Genomic DNA, 12,712 nt, shown 5'->3' with positions numbered 1-12,712 from the left:
CTGACGTTGGGTGCGCACCGCCACCGCCAGAGACACTACATTGTACTATGAGGGACCCAGTAGCAATGCCGTCAACCAAAAGCGAGCACACCCACCTCTTCAGACAAACAGCAGTGTCACGGGTGCTTGGCCCCGTGTGGGGAGTTTTGCCATTTAGGGAGGTGTAAACATGTCGTATGCTGTACAATCAGCTGCAGCAAATTAGACATTAGAAAAGTAATTCACAGGCAAGAGCTTTTCATAGGAAAGCTAGGTGTCGGCCGGGCAAGGTGGGGCAAAAGATTTCGAAATCCAGTTGTGGTTCATTTTAATGAATGTTAGATCGTCAACATTTTGGGTAGCCAGACGAGTCCTTTTTTCGGTTAATATTGAACCTGCAGCACTGAATACTCTTTCTGATAGGACACTTGCTGCCGGGCAAGCAAGCTCCTGCAATGCATATTCTGCCAATTCTGGCCAGGTGTCTAATTTGGAGGCCCAGTAATCAAATGGGAATGACGGTTGAGGGAGAACATCGATAAGGGATGAAAAATAGTTAGTAACCATACTGGACAAATGTTGTCTCCTGTCACTTTCAATTGATGCAGCAGTACCTGTCCTGTCTGTGGTCATAGCAAAATCACTCCACAACCTGGTCAGAAAACCCCTCTGTCCAACGCCACTTCTGATGTGTGCACCCCTAACACTCCTAGTCTGCTGCCCCCTGGAGCTCGTGTGAGAACGATCACGTGCGCTGTGTGCTGGGAATGCCTGAAGCAAACGGTCAACAAGAGTTGATTGTTTGGTTGCTAATATTAGTTCCAAGTTCTCATGTGGCATAATATTTTGCAATTTGCCTTTATAGCGTGGATCAAGGAGGCAGGCCAACCAGTAATCGTCATCGTTCATCATTTTCGTAATGCGTGTGTCCCTTTTTAGGATACGTAAGGCATAATCCGCCATGTGGGCCAAAGTTCCAGTTGTCAAATCTCCGGTTGTGATTGGTTGAGGGGCAGTTGCAGGCAAATCTACGTCACTTGTGTCCCTCAAAAAACCAGAACCCGGCCGTGACACGCAACCAAATTCCTGTGCCCCCGGGAAAGGTTCGGCATTAAAAATATACTCATCCCCATCATCCTCCTCGTCCTCCACCTCCTCTTCGCCCGCTACCTCGTCCTGTACACTGCCCTGACCAGACAATGGCTGACTGTCATCAAGGCTTTCCTCTTCCTCTGGTGCAGACGCCTGCTCCTTTATGTGCGTCAAACTTTGCATCAGCAGACGCATTAGGGGGATGCTCATGCTTATTACGGCGTTGTCTGCACTAACCAGCCGTGTGCATTCCTCAAAACACTGAAGGACTTGACACATGTCTTGTATCTTAGACCACTGCACACCTGACAACTCCATGTCTGCCATCCTACTGCCTGCCCGTGTATCCTCCCACAAATAAATAACAGCACGCCTCTGTTCGCACAGTCTCTGAAGCATGTGCAGTGTTGAGTTCCACCTTGTTGCAACGTCTATGATTAGGCGATGCTGGGGAAGGTTCAAAGACCGCTGATAGGTCTGCATACGGCTGGCGTGTACAGGCGAACGTCGGATATGTGAGCAAAGTGCACGCACTTTGAGGAGCAGGTCGGAGAACCCAGGATAAGTTTTCAATAAGCACTGCACCACCAGGTTTAAGGTGTGAGCCAGGCAAGGAATGTGTTTCAGTTGGGAAAGGGAGATGGCAGCCATGAAATTCCTTCCGTTATCACTCACTACCTTGCCTGCCTCAAGATCTACTGTGCCCAGCCACGACTGCGTTTCTTGTTGCAAGAACTCGGACAGAACTTCCGCGGTGTGTCTGTTGTCGCCCAAGCACTTCATAGCCAATACAGCCTGCTGACGCTTGGCAGTAGCTGGCCCATAATGGGACAACTGGTGTGCAACAGTGTCATCTGCCGATGGAGTGGTTGGCAGACTGCGTTCTGTGGAAGAGCTGTAGCTTCTGCAGGAGGACGAGGAGGAGGAGGAGGAGGGGGTGCGAACGCCTACAGCCAACTGTTTCCTAGACCGTGGGCTAGGCACAACTGTCCCTAAATTGATGTCGCCTGTGGACCCTGCATCCACCACATTCACCCAGTGTGCCGTGATGGACACATAACGTCCCTGGCCATGCCTACTGGTCCATGCATCTGTAGTCAGGTGCACCTTTGTACTCACAGATTGCCTGAGTGCATGGACGATGCGCTGTTTAACATGCTGGTGCAGGGCTGGGATGGCTTTTCTGGAAAAAAAGTGTCGACTGGGTAGCTCGTATCGTGGTTCAGCGTACTCCATCAGGGCTTTGAAAGCTTCGCTTTCAACTAACCGGTAGGGCATCATCTCTAACGAGATTAGTCTAGCTATGTGGGCGTTAAAACACTGTGTACGCGGATGCGAGGATAAGTACTTCCTTTTTCTAACCAGAGTCTCATGTAGGGTGAGCTGGACTGGAGAGCTGGAGATCGTGGAACTTTCGGGTGTGCCGGTGTACATGGCAGACTGAGAGACGGTTGGAGACGGTATTGTTTCCGCCGGTGCCCTAGATGCAACATTTCCTCCTACAAAACTGGTGATTCCCTGACCCTGACTGCTTTTGGCTGGCAAAGAAACCTGCACAGATACTGCCGGTGGTGCGGAAAATGGTGGCCTTACAGTGACGGAAGGGATGTTGCGTTGCTCACTAGCTTCATTGGCCGAGGGTGCTACAACCTTGAGGGACGTTTGGTAGTTAGTCCAGGCTTGAAAATGCATGGTGGTTAAGTGTCTATGCATGCAACTAGTATTTAGACTTTTCAGATTCTGACCTCTGCTTAAGCTAGTTGAACATTTTTGACAGATGACTTTGCGCTGATCAGTTGGATGTTGTTTAAAAAAATGCCAGACTGCACTCTTCCTAGACTCGGATCCCTTTTCAGGGATTGCAGACTGAGCTTTAACCGGATGGCAACGCTGTGCTCCAACAGGTTTTGGCTTTGACACGCGTTTTGGGCCAGATACGGGCCCGGCAGATGGAACCTGTTGCGATGTTGATGCCTGCTGCGGCCCCTCCTCCACCTCCGCTTCTGAACTACTGCCGCCTGCACCCTGTTCCCCCAATGGCTGCCAATCGGGGTCAATAACTGGGTCATCTATTACCTCCTCTTCGAGCTCGTGTGCAACTTCGTCTGTGTCACTGTGTCGGTCGGTGGTATAGCGTTCGTGGCGGGGCAACATAGTCTCATCAGGGTCTGATTGTGGATCTGTACCCTGAGAGGGCAATGTGGTGGTCTGAGTCAAAGGAGCAGCATAGTACTCTGGCTGTGGCTGTGCATCAGTGCACTCCATGTCAGAATATACTTGTAATGGGCATGGCCTGTTAAATGTTTCACTTTCTAAGCCAGGGACGGTATGTGTAAAGAGCTCCATGGAGTGACCCGTTGTGTCGCCTGCTGCATCCTTCTCTCTTGTTGTAGTTTTTGCTGAGGAGGACAAGGAAGCGACTTGTCCCTGACCGTGAACATCCACAAGCGACGCGCTGCTTTTACATTTACCAGTTTCGGAAGAGGAGGCAAAAGAGCTAGAGGCTGAGTCTGCAATGTAAGCCAAAACTTGCTGTTGCTGCTCCGCCTTTAAAAGCGGTTTTCCTACTCCCAGAAAAGAGAGCGTTCGAGGCCTTGTGTAGCCTGACGACGAAACTGGCTCCACAGCTCCAGACTTAGGTGGAATATTTTTATCCCCACGACCACCTGATGCTCCACTACCACTACCATCATTACCAGCTGACAATGAACGCCCACGACGACCTCTTGCACCAGACTTCCTCATTGTTTTAAAATCTTAACCAAAGTAACTTTATTTGTTGCTGTCAAACAACTTACACGGTGAGCTATAACTTCAGTATGATTTCAATATCCCTTAACAGGTTGGTGAGACCACAAGGAAAATCAGGCACAATGTTACACACTCTGTTTTCTGTGGCACAAAATCACAGAGATGACACACACGCAGGACTGTCACTCAAGCACTAATGTCAATATTAATCTCCCACCTAATTTATTTATTTTTTTTTCTCAGGGAGACTTTAGAAACCAAATAATATTAAAAAAAAAAAAAAAAAAAAAAAAGGCTTTCTATGGCCCACAATTAGAGAGAGAGAGGTGGCACACCCAGGAGTCAAGACTGGCACACAAGCTGAAAGGGCAATATTACTCTCCCACTGTTTTTTGTATGTTTTTTTTTTTTTTTTTCAGGGAGACTTTAGAAACCAAATAATATTAAAAAAACAAAAAAAAAAATAGCCTTTCTATGGCCCACTGAATGAGAGAGAGAGGTGGCACACCCAGGAGTCAAGACTGGCACACAAGCTGAAAGGGCAATATTACTCTCCCACTGTTTTTTTATGTATTTTTTGTTTTTTAAGGGAGACTTTAGAAACCCAATAATATTTAAAAAAATAAATAAATAGGCTTTCTATGGCCCACTGAATGAAAGGGAGAGAGGTGGCACACCCAGGAGTCAAGACTGGCACACAAGCTGAAAGGGCAATATTACTCTCCCACTGTTTTTTGTATGTTTTTTTTTTTTTTTTTCAGGGAGACTTTAGAAACCAAATAATATTAAAAAAACCAAAAAAAAAATAGCCTTTCTATGGCCCACTGAATGAGAGAGAGAGGTGGCACACCCAGGAGTCAAGACTGGCACACAAGCTGAAAGGGCAATATTACTCTCCCACTGTTTTTTTATGTATTTTTTGTTTTTTAAGGGAGACTTTAGAAACCCAATAATATTTAAAAAAAAAATAAATAGGCTTTCTATGGCCCACTGAATGAAAGGGAGAGAGGTGGCACACCCAGGAGTCAAGACTGGCACACAAGCTGAAAGGGCAATATTACTCTCCCACTGTTTTTTGTATGTTTTTTTTTTTTTTTTCAGGGAGACTTTAGAAACCAAATAATATTTAAAAAAAAATAATAAATAGGCTTTCTATGGCCCACTGAATGAAAGGGAGAGAGGTGGCACACCCAGGAGTCAAGACTGGCACACAAGCTGAAAGGGCAATATTACTCTCCCACTGTTTTTTGTATGTTTTTTTTTTTTTTTCAGGGAGACTTTAGAAACCAAATAATATTAAAAAAACCAAAAAAAAAATAGCCTTTCTATGGCCCACTGAATGAGAGAGAGAGGTGGCACACCCAGGAGTCAAGACTGGCACACAAGCTGAAAGGGCAATATTACTCTCCCACTGTTTTTTTATGTATTTTTTGTTTTTTAAGGGAGACTTTAGAAACCCAATAATATTTAAAAAAATAAATAAATAGGCTTTCTATGGCCCACTGAATGAAAGGGAGAGAGGTGGCACACCCAGGAGTCAAGACTGGCACACAAGCTGAAAGGGCAATATTACTCTCCCACTGTTTTTTTATGTATTTTTTGTTTTTTTAAGGGAGACTTTAGAAACCCAATAATATTTAAAAAAAAAAATAAATAGGCTTTCTATGGCCCACTGAATGAAAGGGAGAGAGGTGGCACACCCAGGAGTCAAGACTGGCACACAAGCTGAAAGGGCAATATTACTCTCCCACTGTTTTTTGTATGTTTTTTTTTTTTTTTTTCAGGGAGACTTTAGAAACCAAATAATATTAAAAAAACCAAAAAAAAAATAGCCTTTCTATGGCCCACTGAATGAGAGAGAGAGGTGGCACACCCAGGAGTCAAGACTGGCACACAAGCTGAAAGGGCAATATTACTCTCCCACTGTTTTTTTAGGTATTTTTTTTTTTTTTCAGGGAGACTTCAGAAACCAAATAATATTAAAAAAAAAAAAAAAAAAAAATAGGCTTTCTATAGCCCACTGAATGAGAGATAGCACTTAGCACACACAGCAGTGGCACACAAGCCCTGACTGAGGCCAATATTTTTCTCCCACTGATTGATGTAGTGTTTTTGTGTTGAGGTAGAATTTAGAACACAAATCACGGAAAAAATAAATAGGCTTTCTATGGCCCACTCAGTGAGAGATGGCACACACAGGGATGGCACTGTAGCAGAAATGCCAATCTTAATCTCCCACAAAAAAAAAAAAAAAAAAAAAAAACAGGGACTGTCCTACAATTACTATCTCCCTGCAGTAATCTAAGCCAGGTATGGCAGGCAGCAATAGGAGTGGACTGATGCACAAATTAAATAAAAAGTGTGGACAAACAAAAAAGATAGCTGTGCAGAAAGGAAGGAACAAGAGGATATGTGCTTCGAAAAAAGCAGTTGGTTTCCACAGTGGCGTACACACAGCAATACAGCTATCACGGAGCCTTCTAGGGCAGCCCAATGAGCTACAGCGCTGAGGGGAAAAAAAAAAAAAATAGCTTCCACAGTCCCTGCACACCGAAGGTGGTGTTGGACAGTGGAAATCGCTGCAGCACAAGCGGTTTGGTGGTTAGTGGACCCTGCCTAACGCTCTCCCTGCTTCTGACAAAGCGGCAGCAACCTGTCCCTAAGCTCAGATCAGCAGCAGTAAGATGGCGGTCGGCGGGAACGCCCCTTTATAGCCCCTGTGACGCCGCAGACAGCAAGCCAATCACTGCAATGCCCTTCTCTAAGATGGTGGGGACCAGGATCTATGTCATCACGCTGCCCACACTCTGCGTTCACCTTCATTGGCTGAGAAATGGCGCTTTTCGCGTCATTGAAACGCGACTTTGGCGCGAAAGTCGCGTACCGCATGGCCGACAAGCACAGGGGTCGGATCGGGTTTCATGAGACGCCGACTTAGCCAAAAGTCGGCGACTTTTGAAAATGATCGACCCGTTTCGCTCAACCCTATTAATGAGCCTTTGTACCCTGATGATGCCAGATTCCTCGTGAAACATTCCTGGTGAAACATGTTGGGAGGCTATAGGTTTTGCTGCCTTCAGTCAGTGTTATTGGCAACAATATTAGAGAGCAGTCGGTAGTGGCCACACAAAGCTAGTACTTAGCAATATTCAATATTCACTAGTGTGGGATGTATTGTGAGCATAGGGGAAAAGGGATTATATCCTGGTGTCCCCTTATACACACTGGCTGTCGTATATTTTAGGCTGTGTGCACATGTAGCAGACTTTTCTTGTTTTTTCTTGTTTTTTTGCTATAAAAACGCTCTAAAACCGCGAAATAAACGCTCACATTAAGCATCCTATTTAATAGAATGCAATCCGCATTTTTTGTGCACATGCTGCATTTTTTTCCTGAGTGGAATTGCATTCCAGAAAAAAACGCAGCATGTTCATTAAGTTTGCGGAATTTCGGGGATTCCGCACACCTAGGAATGCATTGATCTGCTTACTTCCTGCATGGGGCTATGCCCACCATGCGGGAAGTAAGCAGATCATGTGCGGTTGGTACCCAGGGTGGAGGAGAGGAGACTCTCCTCCACGGACTGGGCACCATATAATTGTTAAAAAAAAAATAATTAAAATAAAAAATCATGATATATTCACCCTCTGATGGCCCCGGAGTACTCCCGCCTCTCAGCAGTGCACATGGCTGCTTCCGTTCCTATAGATGGTGTGTGTGAAGGACCTGCGATGACGTCGTGGTCGGCTGTTTGCGGAAGGTGAGTATAACGATTTTTTTTATTTTTTTTAATTATTTTTATCATTCTATCTTTTACTATTGATGCGGCATAGGCAGCATCAATAGTAAATGTTTGACAAGTGTGACCAACCTGTCAATCAGTTTTCCAAGCGATGCTACAGATCGCTTGGAAAACGCTAGCATTCTGCAAGCTAATTATGCTTGCAAAATGCTAGTTTTCTGCGGGAATATGCATGCCAATTCCGCATGCGATATACCCGCGGCAGGAGTTGCAGAATTGCCGCGGAAATTTCCGTGGCAATTCTGCAACGTGTGCACTTAGCCTTAATCTTATTCTTTAAATAGTACATTAAAAGTTAATTTTTGACATTCTTTAGTAAGGGATCAGTTGCATTCATTGGCATTAATCCCGTAGAAAACTTATGGAGGGAGTTGAAGCTCTGAGTTGCCAAGCGACAGCTTCAAAATCTTAATGATTTAGAGATGATCTGCAAAGAGGAGTGGACCAAAATTCCTCCTGAGATGTGCGCAAACCTCATCATCAACTGCAAAAAATGTCTGACTGCTGTGCTTGCCAAAAAGGGTTTTGACCACCAAGTATTGAGTCGTGTTTGCCAGAGGGATCAAATACTTATTTCTCACTGCAAAATGCAAGGAAATTTATAAAATTTATACAATGTGATTTTCTGGATTTTATTTTTGATAATCTATCTCTCAATTTTAAAATTAACCTACTCTTAACCCCTTCATGACCCAGCCTATTTTGACCTTAATGACCTGGCCGTTTTTTGCAATTCTGACCAGTGTCCCTTTATGAGATAATAACTCAGGAACGCTTCAACAGATCCTAGCGGTTCTGAGTCTGTTTTTTCATGACATATTGGGCATCAATTTTTATTCTGTTAAACGAGAGAGATATGTGACACAAAATAGTTAATAAATAACATTTCCCACATGTCTACTTTACATCAGCACAATTTTGGAAACAAATTTTTTTTTGCTAGGAAGTTATAAGGGTTAAAATTTGACCAGCGATTTCTCATTTTTACAACAAAATTTACAAAACCATTTTTTTTAGGGTCCACCTCACATTTGAAGTCAGTTTGAGGGATCTATATGGCTGAAAATACCCAAAAGTTACACCATTCTTAAAACTGCACCCCTCAAGGTGCTCAAAACTACATTCAAAAAGTTTATTAACCCTTCAGGTGCTTCACAGAAGCAGAAGCAACATGGATGGAAAAAATTAACATTTAACTTTTTAGTCACAAAAATGATCTTTTAGCAACAATTTTTTTATTTTTGCAAGGGTAAAAAAGAGAAACTGGACCCCAAAAGTTATTGTACAATCTGTCTTGAGTACGCCGATACCCCATATGGGGGGGAGGGAGCCACTGTTTGGGCACACGGCAGGGCACGGAAGGGAAGGAGCGCCATTTGACTTTTTGAATGAAAAATTAGCTCCAATCGTTAGCGGACACCATGTCGCGTTTGGAGAGCCCCTGTGTGCCTAAACATTGGAGCTCCCCCACATATGACCCCATTTTGGAAACTAGACCTCCCATGGAACTAATCTAGATGTGCGGTGACCACTTTAATCCCCCAAGTGCTTCACAAAAGTTTATAACGCAGAGCCGTGAAAATAAAAAATCATTTTTCATTCCTCAAAAATTATTTTTTAGCCCTCAATTTTTTATATTCAAAAGAATAACAGGAGAAATTGGACCGCAAAAGTTGTTGTAGCGTTTGTCCTGAGTACGCTGATACCCCATATGTGGGGGTGAACCACTGTTTGGGCACACGTCGGTACTCGGAAGGGAAGTAGTGACGTTTGGGAATGCAGAATTTGATGGAATGGTCTGCAGGCGTCACGTTGCGCTTTTAGAGCCCCTGATGTGCCTAAACTGTAGAAACCCCCCACAACAGAAACTTATCTAGATGTGTGGTGAGCACTTTGAACCCCCAAGTGCTTCACAGAAGCTTATAACGCAGAGCCGTGAAAATAAAAAATCATTTTTCTTTCCTCAAAAATTATTTTTTAGCAAGCAATTCTTTATTTTCACAAGGGTAACAGGAGAAATTGGACCCCAATATTTGTTGCCCAGTTTGTCCTGAGTACGCTGGTACCCCATATGTGGGTGTAAAACACTGTTTGGGCACACGTCGGGGCTCAGAAGGGAAGTAGTGACATTTTGAAATGCAGACTTTGATGGAATGGTCTGTGGGCGTCACGTTGCATTTGCTGAGCCCATGATGTGCCTAAACAGTAGAAACCCCCCACAAGTGACCCCATTTTGGAAACTAGACCCCCCCAAAGAACTTATCTAGATATGTGGTGAGCACTTTGAATCCCCAAGTGCTTCACAGAAGTTTATAATGCAGAGCCGTGAAAATAAAAAATAATTTTTCTTTCCTCAAAAATTATGTTTTAGCAAGCAATTTGTGTTTTTTGTGCGGATTTCACCTGCGGATTCCTATTGAGGAACCGGTGTAAAGCGCTGCGGAATCCGCACAAAGAATTGACATGCTGTGGAAAATACAATGCAGCGTTGCCGCGCTGTATTTTCTGCACCATGGGCACAGCGGATTTGCTTTTCCATAGGTTTACATGGCACTGTAAACCTGATGGAAAACTGCAACGAATCCGCAGCGGCCAATCCGCCTTGGATCCGCAGCCAAATCCGCACCGTGTGCACACAGCCTAATTCTAACCCTAATTCTAACCCTAACCCTAGCCCTAACCCTAGCCCTAACACTAGCCCTAACCATAGCCCTAACCCTAACCCTATCTCTAACCCTAGTTCTAACCCAAACCCTAGTTCTAACCCTAACCCTAGTGGAAAAATAAATGTAAATATATTTTCTTTATTGTATTATTGTCCCTACCTATGGGGGTGATAAAGGGGGGTTCATTTACTATTTCTTTTATTTTGATCACTGTGATAGGTTTTATCACAGTGATCAAAATGTACCTGGAACGAATCTGCCGGCCGGCAGATTCAGCGGGCGCACTGTTGTGAATTCCGTTCTCGGGCTCCCTCCTGTGGTCGTGAGTGGTACTTTGTGAGTTCTGTTCATGGGCTCACTCTGGTGGCTTTGAGTGTTACGGCTGGTCTGTAGCTGGGCTCCAGCTGCCTCGTTTCCTGCTAGGCTTGCTGCCTATTTAACTCCACCTGGACCTTTACTTGTCGCCTGCTGTCGTTGTATTCAGTACTGGTTCAGATCTCTCTGGGACTTCCCTTGTGACCTGTCTCCCCGTGGAGAAGCTAAGTTTATGCTAGTCTATTTTTGCTCATTGCTATTTGAAAATGTTTCTCAGTATATGATGAGTTCAGTCCAGCTTGCTTATATGCTATTTGATTGCTAGCTGGAAGCTCTGGGGTGCGGAGTTGCGCCCCTCACATCGTGAGTCTGTGTGGGGGTCTTTTTGTATTCTCTGCGTGGATAATTTTTGTAGCATTTTATACTGACCGCACAGATTCCTTGCTATCCTCTGACTATTTAGTTATTAGCGGGCCTCATTTGCTAAAACCTATTTTCATTTCTATGTTTGTGTTTTCCTCTTAACTAACCGTCATTATTTGTGGGGGCTGCTCTCACTTTGGGGAAAATTTCTCTGAGGCAAGTGAGGCTTTGTTTCTCTCTAGGGGTAGCTAGTTTCTCAGGCTGTGCAGAGGCGTCTAGGCCCAGTTAGGAAAGCTTCATGGCTGCCTATAGTGTGTGTTGATAGGATCAGGATTGCGGTTAGTAAAGTTCCCACATTCCCAGAGCTTGTCCTATTTTTTGGTTTACCTATCAGGTCAGTTCATGTGTTCTTACCACCAGAACCATAACAGCGCACTGCGCATGCGCCCGCCATTTTGGAAGATGGCAGCACCCATGGAGCAGACAGATGGACACCGGGAGGCTCGGTAAGTATGAGGGGGGGATCAGAGCATGGGGGGAGCGGACAGGAGGACGGGGAAGCGGACAGGAAGACAGAGGGGAGCGGAGCACAGGACGGAGGACTGGGGAGGAGATTGGTGGTGGTGGGGGGGCAGATCAGGGTTTCCAGCCATGGCCAATGTTATTGCAGCATTGGCCATGGCTGGATTGTAATATTTCACCAGTTTTCATAGGTGAAATATTACAAATCGCTCTGATTGTCTGTTTCACTTTCAACAGCCAATCAGAGCGATCGTAGCCATGGGGGGTGAAGCAACCCCCCTGGGCTGAAGTACCACTCCCCCTGTCCCTGCAGATCGGGTGAAATTGGAGTTAACTCTTTCACCCGATCTGCAGGGACGCGATCATTCTGTGACACAGCATATGCGTCACAGGTCGGATTGGCACCGACTTTCATGACGCATATGCTGTGTCACAGGTCGGGAAGGGGTTAAAATTATAGACTGTTCATTTCTTTGTCAGTGGGCAAACTTAAATCAGCAAGGGTCAAATACTTATGTCCCCCACTGTACAAGCTTAATACTCTGAAACCCCAAGGCCTGAATGAACTTACAGACATTTTTTATTAATATACATTCTATATAATAATTTGTATGTTTTAGTTAATATATATTTTATCAATTAAGTGATAATTGTATTAATATAGTTTCTTTTAACAATTCATTTTATGCTTATTCTTACAGTTTTTTCCACGATTTTAATAATTCCAAATGAAACTTTATTTTTAATATACAGTATTATCACACCTTATGAATGATACCTAAGCACATTCAGCTTTTACCTATCAGCTTTTTATGTAAATAATAGATTAATATATAATATAATATATCATAGATTTTTATATAGATTATTTATTATATCACTAACCTCGAACTTGGGTTAATTCCGGACTACTTGGGTTCATCTTCCATCCAGTCATCAGGTCGCTGAATGCTGAACCAACATCCATCCAGCATGCACAGCTCATGCATGATAATCAGGTTCCCGAGGTGCTGAATTCCTTCAACCTGGGGATTTCCTTTCCCAACATACACTATGCTGTAAAGCATTTCAACAGTGGTCAGACACAGGAGACAGAAGCCGCTGCTGCTAAAGCCTGTGCCCGCTGCTAAAGAGAAGTGAATATTCACTGCACTGGCAGTGAATATTAATTCCTTTTATAGCGCACAGTGTCAGCCACAGACACCAGCTTCCAGCAGCTTCC

Source organism: Ranitomeya variabilis, chromosome 1 (assembly GCF_051348905.1).
Source record: "Ranitomeya variabilis isolate aRanVar5 chromosome 1, aRanVar5.hap1, whole genome shotgun sequence".
Taxonomy (NCBI): domain Eukaryota; kingdom Metazoa; phylum Chordata; class Amphibia; order Anura; family Dendrobatidae; genus Ranitomeya; species Ranitomeya variabilis.
This window is presented reverse-complemented; position numbering follows the sequence as displayed.